This window comes from Fistularia commersonii, chromosome 24 (assembly GCF_037954325.1).
Source record: "Fistularia commersonii isolate RoL2024-O1a breed Wild chromosome 24, RoL_Fcom_v1.0, whole genome shotgun sequence".
NCBI classification, from domain to species: Eukaryota; Metazoa; Chordata; class Actinopteri; order Syngnathiformes; family Fistulariidae; genus Fistularia; species Fistularia commersonii.
Genome location: NC_141307.1, coordinates 11,864,534 through 11,886,853, shown reverse-complemented (window position 1 = coordinate 11,886,853; position 22,320 = coordinate 11,864,534).

Here is a 22,320-nt window from a genome sequence, read left to right as displayed (position 1 = left end):
TAAATTCCATTTTATTACATTTCCCAGAAAATAAAAAAGTTGCAAGTGCATTTTGCAATAATCTTCTCAAAATGTAATGACTTATTACAAAATGCGGCAAAATTTATTACAAAATGCGTTGGGGCAGTTTATTACAAAATGCGGCAGTTTGTTACAAAATGCGGCTTTATTACAAAATGAAATGAAAAAGTTATGACATTTTGGACGTTTATTACAAAATGCACCGTTATTACAAAATGCGGATCAACAGTGCTTGTGTTGGAACGCCGGTGCGGGCGAGGAAACACTTCGAGCCTTATCCATTTTATTTGGTTAAGTTAAGTTCGCGACAAGAAAATAAGATTACAGCTAAACTCAAGGGGCGGACGCATGGCGGCTCCGTATCAGAAGCTCCGAAGCCCTTCAACAGACGAACGTATCGGTGTGTGACAAATAATATTAACTGTGAAAATCATTTCCATTGTGTTGCCAAAGTACAAGCGTGGATGGCGTGTAATGTGTAAAAATGTGGATTGGACTTGAATTTTAATACCAGGGTTGGATTTAAGTTTGCTTTTTTTTTTTTTTTTGGGGGGGGGGGTGATTTTAGTTTAGCTAAGGATGAACGTTTGCAACAATTGCATACAAGGAATGATAATAATGGTAATAATTCATTTATTATCTTTTTCATTTACCTTGCACTCGGGGTTGGAGGGGTGCTGGAGCCTCTCCCAGCTGTCAGTGGGCCAGAGGCAGGATTAGTAAATACGGAGATGTATCCAAAATTTGGATTGTTCCAGCATGACCAGGTTGCAAAAAAAAACAACAAACCAAGCAATGGTGAAATGACGCAACTTTGTTTTTGTTTGGCTTTCACATGAAAAACCTCCAAGCTAACTACTATACTTGTGAACCAATCACAACTGTCATAACATGTCATAACATGCTTTCCGAGCATGACATGTTTAGTGTTTTCAAATCTGCACACACACACAAGCGGCACTGAAACAAGTAGCTGCTAAACGTAGCATTATCACCCCGCTACGCTATCATAAACTATGAGAATTTTTAACTTTTAACTCCTTTTGAGGTAAAATCCACAGGATCACTCACTGTTGAGCCGCATTTTGTAATAACAGTGCATTTTGTAATAAACGTCCGAAATGTAATACTTTCATTTCATTTTGTAATAAAGCCGCATTTTTTAATAAACTGCCCCAACGCATTTTGTAAAAAATTTTGCCGCATTATGTAATAAGTTATTAAATATTGAGAAGATGCACTTGCAACTTTTTTATTTTCTAGGAAATGTAATAACATGGTGCATTATGTAATAACAATTCTAAAGCATAAGTTTGTTAATTGTATTTTATTTTACTTAAAAGTATTTGTAAAAGCTAGGCCTATTATTAGTATCACTGCATTAGCCTAGTAGCAGTACTTAGCAATTACTATCAGTACACTATTCAAACGTAGCATTAAAAGAGAATATTCTATAAATTCCATGTTATTACATTTCCTAGAGAATAAAAAAGTTGCAAGTGCATTTTGTAATAATCTTCTCAAAATGTAATAACTTATTACATAATGCGGCAAAATTTATGACAAAATGCGTTGGGGCAGTTTATTACAAAATGCGGCAGTTTATTACAAAATGAAATGAAAGTATTACATTTTGGACGTTTATTACAAAATGCACCGTTATCACAAAATGCGTCTCAACACTCACTCGATGGGACTCGACGGACGCTAATTGCTCGACGTACAACTTATTTGCAAATCGCGACCAGGAAAATCACAAAACATGACGTAGCGTGAAACGTGACGCTCGCAGCAGCTGAAACTGAATGCAGAAACCAAACCAGCAGTCGCCAAAGTACCTATAGGCACAAGTCATGTTCTGTCACACTCCTCTGTACATTTCTTCCCAATAATACTGCTTTTCTAATAGCAGCGGTGCTACTGACGCTTTTCAGAGATGCCAATCTGTATGAATGTCAGAAGGGAACATTTCACCTCGGGCTGATGTCCTTTACGTAAGGAGACTCACAGCACCACCTGCAGCGAGCGGCACGAAATGATCACGACATTTCTCCAGTGCAGAGGCGAAATGCACAGGGACACCGTTATTGGAGACGGAGTGACAAATATTTGATTTCTCGGAGTAAGGCGCGCGTGTTTGGCAGCTCCCCGGACCTCAGAATGCACTTCGGTTTGGTAATATGTGTTCAAAATCAAGAAAAATAACCTCGCATATCACAAGCAGTTTAACTTGATTACATGTCTCCGGCTGAATTGTCATAAATGTGATGCATGTGGGTTTCCTACATGTTAGCTTAGCTCGGCGGTGATGCAGGAGGACTGGGACTAATGCGCTCACCCACCTGTGAAATGAGAACCGGCGCAGAAAGGACAGGTAGAGATGGTCGCATCACACACACTAATCAGACTTCCTTCAAAAGCAACACAATTTGATAGGTCAAACACACACAGCACGCAATCCTGATACCTCATATCTGTTTCTCTTCAAAGAATTTCAAATGCAATACAAATTGCAGCGGATTCGAGAGAGAGAAGTGACGGAATGAGGTAAAGACCAAATAACGCCAGAGATTTCCAAAGGCAAAAAATACATAAAGAAAAAAAAAAAAACAGAGAAAAAAAATGATTAAAATAGTGTAATTTACTCTAACATCCCCATCGCTACTTTGACTTATCTGTATGAGACATCATTTATTGTATCTGTCAGCAGAGCCTTTGGATCACAATCAATGGCAGCACTTAATTCTAAATACATTCTGTCATCCATGACTAAAACTTCAATTTGAGCTGTAGTCAACGGCTGAATTATACACCATCACAAGGAAATAACCGCATAATTACCTACCCAATTTACAAAATAATTTAACCGATAGAAATGTGATTATCAGTTATTTTATTTTTTTTTTAACAATGAAAAACACAATTTGAGTGTAATTACTTATTGGTTATGGCTGTTTACCGTTTTCTTCATGAAATGAAATATATGTAAACTGATTTCATCTTGCATGTTTGTTCAGTAGGCCTAAGCAGCAGCTTTGCAAATTATATTTACGTGCAGCAAAAAATATTCTTCGCTATGTTTTAGCGAAGTTTTTTCATTTTTTTCATTTTTTTTCATTTTTTTCCCACAAATTGAATGCATTTCCATGCAACGCTTTGGACGCCGGGAAAGTTTTTTTTTGTTAGCAAGTAAAACTTGGAGTTTTCAGAGGAACGCTGTCACCCACCGCTTCTGGGCGACATTGACACAAACAAGAACAACTTGCCAATGAATAAAAATCGATCGATTGATCGATTAATGACTAAATGATTCAATAAAATGATCGTTTTTACACGAGCAAGTCCTTTTAAAGAGAGAGGTGAGGCTGTAACAGGTGATGGCGAGTCCATCTGTTCCCTGCCAGGTTTCTGCAGACGATACCTCCTCTGTGCACGTGTGTGCATGTGTGTGCACGGTCTACAATATGCGTGCACGGACTGCAGATGTCCAAAAGCTACTTAAGGGCGTTAATTTCTCTCTGATTACTCTAATGCACTCCAGAGTTGCAGCCCTGTCTGATTTCCCCACTGCTCTGCAGAACCACACACACACACACACACACACACGTGCACACACACCCTCCATATGCTCGCTGACTACCAGCCTCAGAAAGCGACGAATGAAAAGGAGAATGAGGTGGAGTCGTCGGTCAACATAAACATTGCGTTCCTTTTTCCAAATTTGCCGCACATCTTTACCTAATTGTCGAAAAGACATTGCATGAAGTGCACGTAGCGTAGCAATGCACATAAAACTTTGATTAATACACATTTTACAGAAAAATGACTCATTTACAAATCATTACCACGAGTCTCGTCCACGTGCAATTGCCTGCTTGCCCCGTCGATGACACTTTTGCGTAAATCGACGATGACATTAGAAGCATCATGTATGGACTTATAGGTGTGCTCCATATTCTCCCCCATTTCGTGTTCAAATTGCCCTCTGAATACATGCTGGGGGAAAAAAAAAATAATGCAATTTCAATGAAATTGAAGCCAAAGAAACAGACGATTTGACGCCGCAGTCGCCAGAACAAACTGGGTTATCGTAGAGATTGCAAGTCCAAATGGCGTCGACGTCCTCATGTCTCTCGAAGCAAATGATTGTCCAATTTTTTCCCCAAGAGCAAACCAGGTTCTTGGAGTACCTTGTTCATGTGCGCAAAGACCGATTTATTTAACAGACAGAACATTTCTGCTGCGGGGGCTCCTCATATGATGTTAAGGAAAAAAAAAAAAAAAAAAAAAAAATGTGCATGTTTCTGTCCACTAGCGTGTTGGACGGCACGCAGAGAGCTGGAGTTTTAGCTGTTCAATAATAACGCAGCTGTGACAGAGATGAGTGGCAGTAAGCAATAACCAGCAGGTCACTCAGAATTACAGCCGGGGAGAAAAAGGAGAGTGTGGAGGTATAGGGTCGTTAGAAAGAAGGAAAATATAAGTGGTGGACAGGAGGAGGCTGAGTGGTAAACCTTAGAAAATGTTTCATTTGAAGTCCATCAAAAAGAAGTGCTGGCAGCGGAGTTAGTCGATCAGCGAGTGCTGCAAGGCTGTTCTCGCCGCCGTTCCCTTTCCTCACTTGCACACATAACACCGACCGCACTTTGAAATCCCTGCTCCGGAGCTGAGAGGTTACGAAACTATGTGATAAATATTTGGGAAGGGTAACAATAAGTTGTCTTTAACTGTGGAATCGATGGCCGGGGTTGTGCACACTCCAAGGGAGGTAATTCCTCAACGCAAAAACTACCGTTGAGACGACCTTATATGCAACGCCATCCGTCTCTCTTTTCGGACCACTTATCATCCGAGTGGATTCATCCGGTCATTATCTACAAAGCTTATCCTGCTCCGAAGGTTGCCGGAGCCCAGACTCCGAACGGAAAGGCCAGCTCTTGGAATCAAACCGGGGGCTGCGAGGCAGAAGCGCGAACCCAATGCGATAAACGCAACGGACCGACCGGCTGTTCCGATGCTATTTCAATGCTAATTATTATATTTGGAGTAGATACAAGGAAAAGGATGAAACCCGACATGACTGGGCATCTTCTCCGTGGTCGTCGTCTTCTTCTTCTTTCGGCTTTTCCCTTCAGGGGTCGCCACAGCCAATCCACCTTCTCCATCTCCATTATTCTCTGTATCCTCCTCTCTCACACCAGCTACCTTCATATCTTCTCTCACTACGTCCATAAATCTTCTCTTTGGTCTTCCTCCAGACCTCATGCCTGGCAGCTTCACCTTCAGCAACCTTCTACCCAGATCTTCACCATGGTTTGGACATGGACACTCCTTTGTTCATGTCCAAACCATCTCGATTATCACTTTGTCTCGGTCATACATGTCCTGCACCCCTGTGACAGATTCTTCTTCTCCTTTGGGCTTTTCCCTGCAGGTGTCGTCACAGTGAGTCAACTTTCTCCATCTAACCCTATTTTCTGGATCCTCCTCTCTCACACCAACTACCTTCATATCTTCTCTCACGACGTCAATAAATCTTCTCTTTGGTCTTCCTCCAGACCTCTTGCCTGGCAGCTCCAATTCCAGCATCCGTCTGCCGATATATTGATTATCCCTCCTCTGTCCATGACCCAACCATCTCAGTCTGGCCTCTCTGACCTTCTCTCCAAAACATCTAAAATGTGCTGTTCCTCTGATAGACTCATTCCTGATCCTATCCATCCTGGTCACTTCATCTCTGCAACCTCTAGTTCTGCCTGCTGTCTTTTGGTCATTGGAACAGTTTCTAGTCCAAACATCATCGCTGGTCTCACCACTGTCTTGTACACCTTTCCTTTTATTCTGGCCGATAGTCTTCTATCTCTTCGTACCTCTGACACTTTTCTCCAACCATTCCAACCTCCTTGGTCTCTTCACCTCTTTTCCACACTCTCCTACGCTCTGGACTGTTGACCCCAAGAACCTAAAATCCTCCAGCTTCTTGTTCTAATAACATTATATATGTCGTGTTCTATGGATGAAAGACTCCCGGTACTAAAGGTAGCTTGCTAACCTGTATTTTGTTGTCATCATAACTGCATTAGATGGACAGAAGAATTGAAAGCTGCTCTCCTACTTTTCCACTGTCATCTCCGACCCAAACGTGCATCTCTGTTGACTTATTTCAAGCAAACAGCGATGCTGCAAACCGACGAAACACCACAAACCGAGTGACCGCCTGAGCGCTTCTTACTCATATATATATATATAAGCTACGGTGAATTTTATCTCATCGACTCAGGCAGTCTTTGCACAAAGCTCAAGACAGAGTGAAAGTAGAGCATCGTCAAGGACAGAGAAAACCGTCAGACTCGACTGTTAACTCTTGGCCGACGGAGTTAAGTTGAATGTCCTTATGTGCGTGTGTGCTTTCGTTTCATTACGTCTCTGAATAAAACACAGGCCAGACACACAAGTCACACCATCAAGCTTTCTCATTTCCAATTCTGTCTTTCTTTGACCTTGTATATCAATTATTCACATTGTACAAATGTAGCCTCACTGAAACATTTCCCTTCATTAATTCCAATATGGACTGCAGATTCACAGATACTCCCTTTTTTTTTCTGCTTCATATTATAGCGTTTGAATATTGATATGTTTCTACTATGTCTCACGTTTCCAAAGCATATATATATATTTTTTTTTTTGATTAAAAAAATAAATAAAAAAAACGTGAAAGGTTGCAGGTTGCATTTTCCCATCTTCAAACGGATTTCACGCCGGCGCCTCGCCCCTCGCTCTCACGCTTCTCCATCCACCGCTTGCAATCTGATGCGCTATTATCGATGTCACGACTTCCGATACTTGCGAGTGTTTGTGCGCGTGTTTGCAAAAAAAAAGCGTGTTAGAATGTTGCAAGATATTTCAACATGCATTACCTTCAGATCATTGGTTCGGCGTTGGCAAGATAGATTCCTATTACCGATGTTTGGCTGCAGCTAAAGCCTCATTCTCAAATCTAAAGTTTTGAGAATGACACTTTAACAAAGTCTGTTCCATCAGGGTTTGTTGAGCCACATTTTGTAATAACGGTGCATTTTGTAATAAACGCCCAAAATGGAATAACTTTTTCATTTCATTTTGTAATAAAGCTGCATTCTGTAATAAACTGCCCCAATGCATTTTGTAATAAATTTTGCCGCATTATGTAATAAGCTACAGACTGAGACGATTATTACAAAATGCACTTGCAACTTTTTTTATTTTCTAGGAAATGTAATAACATGGTGCATTATGAATGCTAAAGCATAAGTTTGTTAATTGTATTTTATTTTACGTAAAAGTATTTGTAAAAGCTAGGCCTATTATTAGTATCACTGTATTAGCCTAGTAGCAGTACTTTGCAATTACTATCAGTACACTGTTCAAAGGTTGCATTAACAGAGAATATTCTATAAATTCCATGTTATTACATTTCCTAGAGAATAAAAAAGTTGCAAGTGCATTTTGTAATAATCTTCTCAAAATGTAAAAACTTATTACATAATGCGGCAAAATGTATCACAAAATGCGTTGGGGCAGTTTATAACAAAATGCGGCAGTTTATTACAAAATGCAGCTTTATTACAAAATGCGGCTCAACAGGGTTTTTTGGTATTTGCCAGATGTTTGTATGGTTGTTTCATTCTCAAAACTTTTGTCCATGACTGTATCTTCTCTGACTTCTCTCCCCTCAAGCTGAAGCTACATCTGTGTCAAAGAAACCACAGAAGAATTCACGCAACATTTGCACGGCTGACGCAAACTCCCGAAAAGGGATTTCAACAAAGTTTCCATTATTATTATTCTCATGGCTATCAGAGGGTATAATTAATCCTTTCTCAGACATTTTGGACTTCGCATTAAACACGTTGCAGGCTGAATGTTTAATGTGCGTCACCTGCTGTGACGGGTTGGTAAAAATTAAATATATTATATAAATATATTAATGTTGTCCAAAGTAGCTGCTTGAAATGTGGAGTTATTCCGTGAATCCGGTGGCACTGAATTTAACCGAGGATTTATACACACTCCTCACTCCTCATAGGGTACAGAAGGGTAGCATAGCAACATTAAAAAAAGCAGATAATGATCTATAAATATATAGAATAAAGATTTAAAAGGTTGAAAAATTAAAAGGGAAAATAAGGTGAAAAATAAAGTGAATTGCCTCAGACATCCGTAAACAGATTTGTTTTTAGTCAGTCGGTATAAGAATCCTCATCCGAGTATTATCACGAAGAGATGTTTGACTTGAATGTAAAAGAGGGCAAAATTTTTTTTTTTGATGTTTTAAGGTGAGCCGTAAAAGCCATTAAAATGTTTGTAGGATTCACATTCATGATTAAGTGCTCTGGAGAGCATGTTTTTAAATTTTGTTTATTTATTCATCCATGAAATATATTTATTTATTAATCGGTTTGTCTGAATTATAACATAATACCTTTTTTTTTTTTTTTAATTCATTATTCTCAGCTCCATGAATTAATCACCGAGCGCGTCGAAAGAAATACATTTGAAATCAAGCACTGTTTTTGAGTCAATATTTGTTTTACAACTACTTGGGAAAATCTTCTATTAATACCATTAAGGATTGAAAAGGCATCAATACATTATGGGCTCAACAAAATACCGCATTTTTTTTAGAATTCGATTTGCAAGTGTCCGCCCACTGACACGTTTCTGAATTATTCGTATTCATGAAAATAAAAGGGTTGCTTTATGCAACTATGAGATCCAGACCGATAAACCTGAAATTACCTTGTTTTATTTTTTCCAAGCGTTGCCTCGGGGTTGAACCGCCCCTTTGCAGCAAGCAAGTCAAAATCAATATGTGAGGATATGGGGCCATTCAACAAGGTTGTCGACTTCATAGTGGCCCACGAGGAACCATTCTAGTGCCACGAAGTGATAGAGATGGGGAAATGATACATGTAATTGCACAATTCAACAATTTCTGCCCATAAAGAAGACCCTTATCTTTCCAGAGCGTTCTGTTCTCACTGTCAGCACCAAAGACTACATATCTCTGAATTTGGCCGTGTTGCCAGACCGTAATTGACATGAGTAATCAAAAGGATTTCTTAGCTTACAATTGAACTAAGTCACGATGTCAGGCTCAAATTGCTGTTCTGAGTCAATTTGTGTCGCGATCATTTACTCAGGTGTTGTTGAAAACTCAAGAGCAAACAACTACGTGAACAGCCGTTAGCAACTATTACCGACTGAAACTGCTATGTTGAAAGTAATGCATTTGAAAATATATCAAATCGTATCTGCCGATACGGTTTGAAAACTAGATTAAGCTGGACTCAAATTAAACTCACTGGGCATCAGGGAAACCTGAACGCAGGATCTGAATTATGAGCGCCGCGACGGATTTCAGAAGACATCAAAATATACAAGAGCATACAAGTCAAGTATCTAAAAATTAGTGCAGATATCTGGAGCTTGATTTTTTTTTTTTTTTTTTTTTTGGACAAGACAAAATTAACAAAGTGTATGCCCATACTAAAAGGTTATCTAAAAATTGCAAAACACTCCGGTACTATTTGCCTGCTCCTCCCATCGCTTTGCAGGGGGAAGTAAAACCAGCACCACGAATTGTTCCCTCCGAATGCAAGGAGGCGGAGGGGCTTCGGGGCGAAGAAGACCTCCGGCCACATTTCAATGCTGCTTGAGATGCTGCTGTCGACGGGCATCTTCAGGAAAAGGCAGGGTGTCTCCTGGGACGCCTCCTCAATCCTGCAGAGGCACCTCAGTGAAAGAAGAACGATGGCTAAGCATGTGATCGAGACTAAATCCTAATCCATGCAGGCCACTTTTAAGAGATAACTCTGGTCATTTATCTATTATGTGAGCATCAACCTCGAGTTTTCATTTTATACTTTATTCTTTTTACCGTTTCTTCCTCCATCCCATGCACAGCGACAACTGTCACTTCTACTGCAGGACTTGTAGAAGATTGTTGAGCCGCATTTTGTAATAACGGTGCATTTTGTAATAAACGTCCAAAATGTAATAACTTTTTCATTTAATTTTGTAATAAACTGCCGCATTTTGTAATAAACTGTCCCAATGCATTTTGTAATAAATTTTACCACATTATGTAATAAGTTTTTACATATTGAGAAGATTATTACAAAATGCACTTGCAACTTTTTTATTCTCTAAGAAATGTAATAACATGGAATTTATAGAATATTCTCTGTTAATGCAACCTTTGAATAGTGTACTGATAGTAATTGCTAAGTACTGCTACTAGGCTAATACAGTGATACTAATAATAGGCCTATCTTTTACAAATACTTTAAAGTAAAATAAAATACAATTAACAAACTTATGCTTTAGAATTGTTATTACATAATGCACCATGTTATTACATTTCCTAGAAAATAAAAAAGTTGCAAGTGCATTTTGTAATAATCTTCTCAATATGTAATAACTTATTACATAATGCGGCAAAATTTATTACAAAATGCGGCAGTTTATTACAAAATGAAATGAAAAAGTTATTACATTTCGGACGTTTATTACAAAATGCACCGTTATTACAAAATGCGGATCAACAGTGAGTGATCGTGTGGATTTTACCTCAAAAGGAGTTAAAAGTTAAAAATTCTCATAGTTTATGATAACGTAGCGGGGTGATAATGCTACGTTTAGCAGCTACTTGTTTCAGTGCTGCTTGTGTGTGTGTGCAGATTTGAAAACACTAAACATGTCATGCTCGGAAAGCGTGTTGCACTTCATCACATGACATGTTATGACAGTTGTGATTGGTTCACAAGTATAGTAGTTAGCTTGGAGGTTTTTCATGTGAAAGCCAAACAAAAACAAAGTTGCGTCATTTCACCATTGCTTGGTTTGTTGTTTTTTTTTTTTGCAACCTGGTCATGCTGGAACAATCCAAATTTTGGATACATCTCCGTATTTACTAATCCTGCCTCTGGCCCACTGACAGCTGGGAGAGGCTCCAGCACCCCTCCAACCCCGAGTGCAAGGTAGATGAAAAAGATAATAAATGAATTATTACCATTATTATCATTCCTTGTATGCAACTGTTGCAAAGATTATCTCATCTCATATTGTAAAATCGACGGTCGACTTCATCATCCGTTTAAAAACAGCACCGTCATCGGAGTTCAAAATTCCAAAAAACTTCGACCGTGTGTCTGTTTACACAAACTAAGCAACAACTGTTCATGGAGAACACGTTGAATTTTATAGTTCTCCCAGTTGAATCGTAGCCATAATCGCTCAACAGGACCAGCGCAAGGAAAAAGAAAGACCGTTTTTTTTAGTTTGTCTGTCGGCAGCGCCGCAGTTCGCCCGAAATAAAGCGATGGCGGCGTCTCAGCGGCACAAGCGCGCTGTGAACGGTTGTTTCCACGTTACATTGATACGCCTGCAGACTTAATAAAGATGAAACCATAGGTGTCGCTAAACACGGAAACAACGAATCCTCAACGGCACAAGAACAGCTTTTTAGTCTCTCGATCACATTTTGATCAAGTCTTATTCGGTTTTGAGAATCGAGTCTGAAATGGGGGAGTTCAAAGAACAGCGACGGGGAAAAGAAACTGAAAGTTTGCGGCTCCCGTCACAAACGCTCACTTATCCAGACGTAAACTCTCGGTGAACTTCGACGTACCCTCACACCCGCTTTATTGTAATTTGCTGAAACGGTTCCGACTGAAAACGCGGAAGTCTATTAGTGTATCCTTTGGAACGGATATCAGAAGGAATGAGGAGAAATTAGGCTTCGGCCTGCCACCGACGGAGCATTAGAATAATCCCTCCTGCTTAGGACAACATTCAGATACTAAATACAACAAATCCATCTCTCCTCGCTCACGGAGAAACAGCAAACTAATGAACGAAGCACCTTTGCATATTTACTTATATTAATGGAGTCTAGAAACTAGAAAAGGCAGAAGCGGCATCGGTCGGATTTGTCAAAAAAAAAAAAAAAAAAAAAACGCCGAAATGAAGAAGCGTGCGGATTCTCATCCGAATCGACGCGACGTCGCTTCGCGTCTGGAATCCGAGCGTTTGAATTCTTCACGACGGAGAGATTTCATTCTCCGAGTTGTTAAGTTCAAACACAACGTGAAATAATCCGATGTGAAAATCTTGGAGAAAAAAAAAAAAAAAAAAAAAAAAGGGAGAGACGCTGAAAGACACAGAATATAAATCGAGTTATTCCTCTATCAACGCCGCTATCAACATTAACGGTCATCCTTATTTTCTATCGACCTCCTTGCGATTCCAGTCCACATATCCCGTGATAATTTGCAGAACACTTTCTAGCGATCTTCAACGGGGGCGAAATTCTACCGCCTGCGATCAGGAGGTGATTGCGGCATTGTAATGGTGACCTTTTATTCGGCGGATATGGAGAAGTTCCTCTGCACCCGGGAGTGAAATAAGGTCACGGGGCAGAACATGATTGTGAAACCCAGATGGTCAAATGACAGTATTGATACACGGGGTTCATGGTATCAATCCCAATTATACATAATTGATGTAACCCGACGGGCTGTTAGTCACTTAGCAGGTATACCAGTAATGCTCGCGGGGTAAATTGCAGATAATGATACGTAATAGACAAAGTCATTGCAGCCGGGCGATTGAAGGAAACCGATATTAATCGTTTCTTACGTAGTCGTCTTTTTTGGTCACCTGGGAGCAGAAGACGATCATCTCTATATACTTAAAGTAACAGGAAAAGAACTAAGGGAAGAATATTTTGTTTTCAAGCCGTTATGAGCAAACCGGTGTTACCGCGCATCCATTTAAATGACAAGTACCGAGCAAATGCGAGATAGAGATCTTCAAAATATGCATTTGAGAAAACTCAGAGTTATATTTATTGCAGCTGGTAGCAGTAGTTACAGCAGTAGTAGTTGGGGTTGCTGATGTTGTCATGGTAATAGGTAAATTGTTTTGCAAAATAAGTTTACACACCTGTCAGTTTCCATTCATCTTCCTGGCTTGCCTTCTTGAAATCCACACACACACACACACACACACACACACACAAACACACACCAAGATGACCGGTGAAACCCCTGGATTTGCAATGGCATCAAACCGATACCATCCAAAATGACTGATTTTAGTAAATTATCAATCATCATTTATCATTGCAACTGTTGGATAAATAGCTGGCATGATATGCAAAATTATTCAAATGACAAACACGGTTACTGGATCACACCATCCGTATTTGTTGGTCTTCCCTACGTGCACACACACACACACACACACATACAGAGTACTTTACCTGCGTCCGGATAAGCAGACGCACATATGGAGTTGTTGTTTTATAATGGCTTTGTGTCAGTGTGTAACGGATGTGTCTTAACAGTCCCATTTGTTCCCATCTCAAGCAAGCCTACTGCTGTCCAAACAATACCCTGGAACAAAGGATGGAAAACAACAGAGGGGAGACAAAAACATCCATCATGCACACACAACATATATATAGATCTCTTTTTTTTTTTTTTTTTTTTTTTTTTTTTTTTTAAGATAGAAAGATGGTGCTTGGATACCTGGGAGACATAGTAGTTTGGTTGATTTCATTCTTAAATTACTGATGACGACAATTGCACGTGTCGGCAACGACAATTGCGTTTAAAAAAAAAACAAAACTAGTTTTACACACATGAGTTTTACACGGGATTCTAGGTAACATCTGATGGCCCCCAGATGACCAAAGTAACAATATCACAACAATAGCACTTTCAACTTGCAAAATACATATTTTATTGCCTGTTTATATGTTGTATAGTTATTTCATTGCCTATCTGTATATTTTATATACATTGTCTATTTTATACAGTTTTGTATTTGTATCAATGCTATAAAAAAAAAAAAAAAAAAAAAAAAAAAATTGCTACACATTAAAAAATACAAAATAACCCAATTTCTTAGTCTTTTGTGTGTGTGATTATTGAGGAAAAACTGACATGGAAACACATTACTCAGCCGCTGTAACTGCAAAGATAGTGGAGACGGTTGCCAGCTATTTATCCAACAGTTGCAATGATAACCGATGATTGATAATTTACTAAAATCAGTCATTTTGGATGGTATTGGTTTGATGCCATTGCAAATCCAGGGGTTTCACCGGTTATATATATGCATCAGCCCTTTTTTGAAATACACACTTCCGCCGAAAGCTGAAATTTCAAAATCCACACGAAAAACTTTTGGATGAAAACTATTTCCACGTTCCACTTTAATTTCTCGGGCGGCAAGAGAAGGAGCGAGAGGCGGACGGATCAATCTGCTGTCAGAACGCGGTGCTTCTGAGGTGGAGCGAAACCCCTCGGAGATGGAGTTGATACGAACACAGGATCTTTGATTGGAGCCGAAGCCTAATGGTGCTGAGAGTGGAATGGGCCGTGGCATCACTCCAGCCTCGGGGATGACGGCACCGGCCGTCTGAAAGACCTGTGTTGCTTCTTCATTTGTGGGCAATCACCTGTGTGTTTCATTGAGCGAAAATAGATGGAGTTGCGGATCCTCTTTCTGCTTTATTGTTCAAAGGGGTTGAAATATTTTCGGTTTTTTTTTTTTTTTTCTTTCTCTCTCACACTCTTCCTTCGCTGTCCGTCGCGGAAAAAAAAAAAAAAAACGCTGTAAAAATGTTTAATGATACTAAATCCCCACGCTGAGTATTTCCCAAACAACGCCACTGTTTTCGGGGTAAACCATACGACGCCACGGTAATCGCTCGAGCGCAGTCGAATAGATGCGACTCCAACAAACTGTGTCGAGCAACTAAAACAACAAAGACTTCCAATGACTGGAATGCTTGTTCCAGCCCTGTGTGGCAGTCGCTGAATAAACGCCCTTGTTAAAATGTTCAGACCGTCGTATGTTTCTGTTGTGTCATTGATAAGGGCTTTGTATTTACACCCACCAAAGGGAGTCGGCTAATTAATAACCAGTGGCAGCCAGATTTAAAACACAAAGCCGCTGGTCCCAATGTCTCACACTCGCATTTGCTTTATTTGTTGTTCCAGTTTCCATCTTGAAGCCCGAACGCCGGGGCTGAAAAGCACAATGACTGTCTGAAAGTTTGAGGAGTTTTTTTTTTTATCATGGAAGTTAAATAAACGTAAGTTTACCTCCTTTGTGGAAGGCCTGTTCCACCTGCGGCATTTCTGCGTTGTTGTTGACAACTTACGATTTATGGGTGACGCTAGGCTACATCCTGTTTTGGGATTTTGGGAAAACCGTTCCACCGCCATACAGTTTTGATGAAATAATTTACAACTTGTGTCGAAATCCTCGTCTTCTTCGAGTGAAGAAACTCAAGATTTTGACGAGATTCCCCGGGACCTGGGTGACCGAGAAGCTCCACAGATATTTTACAATTGACCGTTTCTTCGTGATTTAGGTCAAATTCAATGCGAGCGCATATTTGATATACAGTAAACCCTTGTTTTGAACCCGTGATAGGCAAAATCCGTGAAGTAGAAACCTTTTTTTTTTTTTTTTTTACAATTATTATACAATTAAATACTCTATTACACATTGCTGCTGTCGTCCTTATGTTTTTTTTTTTTCTTCCTTCTTTATGGAACGAACGGAAGATTTATTAATTCCGTAATGCCGACCTCCAGCCGCATAGCTTTTACCTTCCCTTAGCATGTCCAGAGGTTTAACTTTATCTGCGATAGATAGCATCTTCCGCTGCCTTTTGGGCCCTTTTGTCGCTCCAGAGCGTTTTGTCAACATTATGGGTTTTAGAGAAAAATTGCAAGAGAATTTGCACGTACGTCATGTAAACTTGTCAAGCTGTTTTACGTACGTGTACATATTAAACCGCAACGTTATTGACGCACAGGTAGAGAAGAAGCGGAGTGACTTTTTAGCCAATCAGAATGCAGAACACAATGCACCATGCAAATCCAGGAAGTAGCGAAACCGCGCAAAGTAAACCGCGTTACAGCGAGGGATCACTGTATCAAGATGCATTTTGCACAACCTCGTTAGTTTTTTTTTTAACAATTTCTCCCCTCTCGTCCTGCACTCAGGGTTGTCGGAGGCGCTGGAGGCCATCCAAGCGGTCACTGGACGAGAAGCAGGGAACAACTCGGACACGTCGCCCGCCGACGATGGCCGGGCTATTTATAGAGACACTTTCATACGGAGACATACGACCGTTCAGACGTCAGGGCGGCATCAGACCTGCTGCATGTTTCTGCACCGCGGGGTGAACCGGAGATCCCGGAGGAAGTCCAGGGAGACGGGACTGGAAGATGCAAAATCCACTCATAAGAGGTCTGCCGGGCGGAATCGATACTTCCAGCTGTGAAGTGGAAGCATTATCCACTGTTTGTACCTCAGGGGTTTCTGCAGGTAACAGAAGGAAGAGAAAGAAATCCCAGCAGCACCAGCCGGTCCGACGGCCAGGACTCCGTCAGCAGAACCGCATAGCCGTGCGATTCTACATCAAACGGCAAATGCAGACGCGCTCGCACAACTATTCTGTGATCATAAAAACATCACATCGTTCTGACAGCGGATTTATCGGCATAAACGGCGCTAATCTACAATCGCAGCCGTGTGCGGTGTCACGGGCGGGTCGCGCAAAGGAGCGTGCGCTGCCGATGAAAAGGAAATTCTCCTTTTGGGTTCATCACGTTATCTTTTCGGTCAGGTGACGCCGACCCCTTCAAAAGCCTGGATTGTGCTGACTCACCGGGCACATCTTGACATATAATCCAATCATCCAAATCTGACAAAGTCAAAATGACTGTTAAAGCCTGATTTGTCCGTGATGTAAATCGACATGGAAACTAAAGAAAAATGAGAAAAATTGCATGTCCTGGAAAGCGACCGAACACAATGTCCTAAATGATGACTATAATTGTTAACGATCGGTAAAGACTTAGAACACCATTTAAATCTAAACTACATAATTCTACTGGACCTTAAAATGTGGTATGGTCAGGGATGAAATAAGGGCCACGCGGACCAGAAGGGAACCACATAAAGATTTATTGTCATTATAAAGCATTGGGAAGAGAAGACCGCAGCTGCCTGTTGAAACAAAAACCCACACACCCACAGAAAAGCAATGCATGATGTAAAAACATGGAAAAAACGAAATAAAATAAACCTAAATTACCGCACAAGGGGTTTGCAATGACCGTTTCAGGTCAAACCTCTCAAGATCACGGTAGCAGCAGAACTAAAGTGTCCCCTTCGCCAACATCACACAACCCAAAGGTGCTTCCAGGCCAGACGGGATATATAATCCCCCCAAAATGTTATGGGGTCAACCGAGGGCCTCCTGGCAGGTGGAAACCTCAAACAGGAGGAATTCTTATCAGACGCCTGAATCAGCTCAACGGACTACTTTTGAAGTGTACAAGCATAGACTCTCCTCCGAGCTCAGTCCGACCATCCAGGGGAGGAAACGTCATTTCGGCCGCTTATTTCAACACCCCCTTCCCGATTCATTGGTAAGAATTGAAAGATAAAATCGACGCAGAAAAATGAAACGTCCGCTTACTTTACCTTAATGCCATGTAGCATGTCGTCATCGAAATCCCTACCTCACCACAAGATACCCGGGCTCTTATTTTTGAGGTAACAAATCCATTCTTACTTAAAGGGGCTCTAGGCTACATGGCTAAAGTTAGCGTACGGTGACTCACCTCTCGCAGAAATCAATGTTGAAGAAACGTGGAAAATAAAGGGGAAAGGGCCGATATAGCCGAGCCCAAGTGGTGTCTTTTCATTGGACTTTTTTTTGGAACATTTATCAGAACAGGTTCCTTCACAGAGTCACACACATTCTTACAAAACCTCATAACAAGATACACATTATACAATATTCTTTATAGGTCACTTATTTCCTCACAGGCAAGCAAAAAATAAAACTAAAAAAAAAAAAAAAAAAACTCAGTCAAATAGAGATAATATCTTCAACTCTCCAAATATTTTTTAATGGGTGCCCATTTGTCAAGATACAGGTCTGTCTGAAGTCGTATGTTTGCTGTTATGCGTTCCATGCAGTTTACATTCTTAAGCCTCTGACGCCGCTGGTCCAGGGTGGGTGGGTGGGGTTTGAGCCAGTTTACTGGGATCATTTTACGTCCAATTAATAGAAGAACTCAAAAACTATTCATTGGACTTTTGTGAACGTTATTTGAGCATGAGGTTGCTCACGAGTCACAAACCAAGTGAAGTCAAAGTAAACGTTGGACTTTAGAGTGATGTCAGATCTAAAGCCATACATCTTTGATGTTAACTCACGTGGATGGAATATTAGCTGGGTTAGATGGAACCCAAATTGGATAAACTGACATGGTTCGGTGGAAGGCGACGCCCCGGAACACCCCGCCCGAATATCTGGTCCCCCAGAGCTCCCCGAAGCGGCAGTCAGAAGGTCATCGGTGCTTATTTTGGAGACATAACGGACCCTGGAGATTGCAGGGCCGACATGCCTTTTCATTGTCATACGGTCGGGGACGGTTTCCAATGAGTGACAACCAGACAACCTTGTTCACCTTGTCTGTATAAGATAATCCATCACTGGGAAATCGATGACAGTTTTGTTCGTACTCGTCTTACTGTTATGATTTTGTTGTGACTGCTTCTGTTCCATTCAGACCGCCGTGCACACAAGTTAATTCTTTACCTTCTGTCAGTCACCTAACAGTCAAAGCCTCCTTGAGAAAATAACATTTGATGAGCGCAGACTTTTTTTTTCCTCCCACCCAGAACGTTTTAATTTTCAACATTTTTACTAGCCGCAGTAGAATTTTCATTATCATGTGCGGTCATATAAAAACAAAGGTAAATATCTTGACTAGATGCAAACAATCACTGTGTGATTAGATTGTATCGGTCAGAAATCATCCATCGCTGAATTGTGCACCAACATGGTAAATTGGCAGGCAACCGTGCACTGAGATGTGAAATGCACATTTTCTTATCAGACATTTAATGCCATCAACCGTCTCCACTATCTTTGCAGTTACAGCGGCTGAGTAATGTGTTTCCATGTCAGTTTTTCCTCAATAATCACACACATAAAAGACTAAGAAATTGGGTTATTTTGATTTTTTTTTATGTGTAGCAATTTTCTTTTTTTTTTTTTTTTATAGCATTGATAAATGGTATCATACTCATTGATGTTTTTTTTTTTTTTTTGTGGCTACAATAAATGAGGATGTTGCAGGTGTGCAGCTACACGGGTTCTCCTAAAACATTAGGTTTTCTCAAATGCAAAAAGATTTAAAAAAAAAGAGCATGTAGAGACGCATGGATATCGCAGGAGAATAAAGAAAGCAGAGATTCATGGGGTTCGATAAATAATGAGGCAAATAATGAAGTTAAACTAAATCGCTAAGCTAAATTGGGCTAAAATTTCCAATATCAAAAGTAGGCGCAGCGCCTTCATCGTGGCGCAGACGAAGACTCTGCAGGCAAAAAGCCCAATAGAAAGGAGGTGAATCATCAACAGGGGAAAACAAACCCTGATAAAACACTTTCTACGCCTGACCCCAAGTCATAATTAGAAGAAGGGCCAACAATGTCGAGCAGGCATTTGCACCGGAACCCACCGGAGGATCCAAACACCGACGAGCCAAGATTCCTCGCCGGGTTCGTCTTTGCGTCCATTTGAAGGACGGATAAATCGTCATGGATTCACATAACGATGCTCATAAGAGTCCGTCCTCAGCTTCGCATGACACCAAATATTAATTGAGGCCGCTGTTGTTAAAATTGCATCTATTGACCGGCATAAATGCGCTTTCCTAAAGTCACCCCAGAACAAACAAAGTGGAGAAACTCTGACACTTCCTCAGCAGACATGTATTTTGTTAGCTTCAAAAGCTAGCTTGTTGAATGTTGAACTAAATTGCACAGAAATGTTGATAAAACATTTTTCTATGACTTATTACTCAACAGAGTTTATTCTGTTTTCTTCCCGCCGGTCTGGCTCCAGTCGAATCCCTTACGATTCCCCCGCATTGTACTGCGAGTCGGCGCTGTTTAATAATAAAACTAGGTGTGACTGATTTAGTAGGCTATACCTTTGGGTTTACAGTTCATAGACACGACACGCTTTTTACTATCCGCATCGATTTGCACGGAGCGGCAACATGCCTTCGTGTCACACGCGAGGAGATAACACAGACGAACTGGAGTGCAGTCGATGCTACCTCCCACGGACTTCCATGTTGGCATTCAGTAATCATTGGACCTTTCATCGTAAGGGCTTCTTCGATACCCTCGTTATTATTATTAACTCATGAGGTTCGGCTGGAAGGGATCCCTTAACGGCGCGGCAAATAGCGTATACTGAAATGATAAATTGATGGAACGGGGTAATAACAATCGCCTTCCCCCGTTTGGCGACTTGTAATGGGCCCGATTTAGCTTATCTTATTCTATATGAAAGGCTCTTACCAGATGTGTCGCATGAAAAAATAAATAAATACAAAACCTAATCTAACTTCAGCAGCAGTGTTCCATTGGAATACGTGCAACATGGAATCAATATTTGAGCTAGAGCGGCGAATAATTAAAACCGAGTATCTGAGCCACGCATGTGACAGCTCGGTTATGTTATTTAAGATTAACCGACAGGTGCATCAGTCACTTATTAATGTCTTTAAAAATATTAATTTGGCGGTATAATACACCCAATTCTCATTTTCTCTCTCACTCTGCTGGCTGGTTTAGTTCCCAGGACAACAGCGATCAATAAAGCATTATAACGATCACGGGAAGGGAAACAAGCCGTCGGTCGTCTGTGACCGGCTTTGGTAATAATCCATTTCGGAAAGCTCGGATCCCCAAATAAAATCGACTGCAAATAACGCCGATGCGTGTCTCCAGTCAATCGTTGCTTCAACGAAAGTGCCATTTGGGTCTCGGACGCACCGGGGCGTCCGAGTCGGTCGCGAGAAAACGTGCTCGAGTGGGTCGGATCGAGGTTCGATGAGATCCAAGACGAGTGAAGTTCAACCCGACAGTCGGTTCTCCTTGATTTGAGCCGGGGCGTCATCTGGGAATGATGTCACACCGTTCGCATCCTCTCACAAGACAAACTGCGGCAAATGCAACCGGAAAACGCGCTATTTTGCATGAAGACGCGAACCCTGCCTTTTCGGACCGGAGTTATCGTTTTCTCCGTCAGGAACTTTAAAGCCATGCATTTTAGGGCATTTTGGACGCATCTATACACCTTTGCGTGCTAGTGTTTAAGTAACTCCAGTGCATGAGTGGGATGACAAACATTTTAAACAAAAGTACATGCTAGTATCCTGTGCATCATGAATTTGCAAGTGTATTTGCAGTCCCCATGTCCTCTCTTGTAAGTCGCTTTGGATAAAAGCGTCTGCTAAATGCAATGTAATGTAGTATGAACACCTCCGTGTACCTAAACATGGATGTAACATCCATCCTCTGAGGCGTCCTTCAATACTCTCTTCTTTGTGGAAAAATAAATCAATCAAAAAGCAGCGCCTGCTGTGTAGAGGTGAACGCACTCACCTCAATGCAAAACCAAGCGTCCCTTTCTGCCTGGAAATGGCACATCTGTCACTCGCTGGTTCCCTCCTACAGAATAAAAGCAAATAGCGGGTTAATACAATCAACTGGCAATTGGTTGTGGACGAACCCTGCCTTTTTGCCCGGTGACTACAGGGATTGGCTGCCAATACGGAGGGATAGATTAGGAATTAATAGTGAAAAGACCGACACAAAAGCGATATAGAGTCCTATAAGTATCACTAGAAAGAAAATAGATTGTATTTAGCCAAAAGGTAAGGGGGGAGATTTGGAGGGGGGGAGGCAGAAAAACGAATGGAGAGAATTTGTCTCCACCTGTGTGTATATTTGTCTAAAAATAAAAGCCCGGCGTTCTCTTTCTGAAGGACAAATAAAAATGGTTCAGGTCAGGAAACCACCGCAGTGCAGATGCCTGAATTATGATTTTTGCTACATTTTTTTTTTTTCCCTCGACAAAAGAAAAAAAAAAAACCTGGAGAGAAAAAAAAAAAAAAAGTATTAAAGAAACTATTTCTTTACAATGATCAAAACACCGACATTCGGAAAACTGACTTACTTAATAAGATTTTTTTTTTTTTTTTTTTGAAATATGAACCCACGGTAAATGATGTGTGAAATAATCCATCAAATTTTTGACAAAACGCATTCCACAATCCCTCCCGTTTAAGTATACGGCCGTATTTCCTCCACCCTGCACGTGCACGGACGATTCCTTTACGTTTTCGA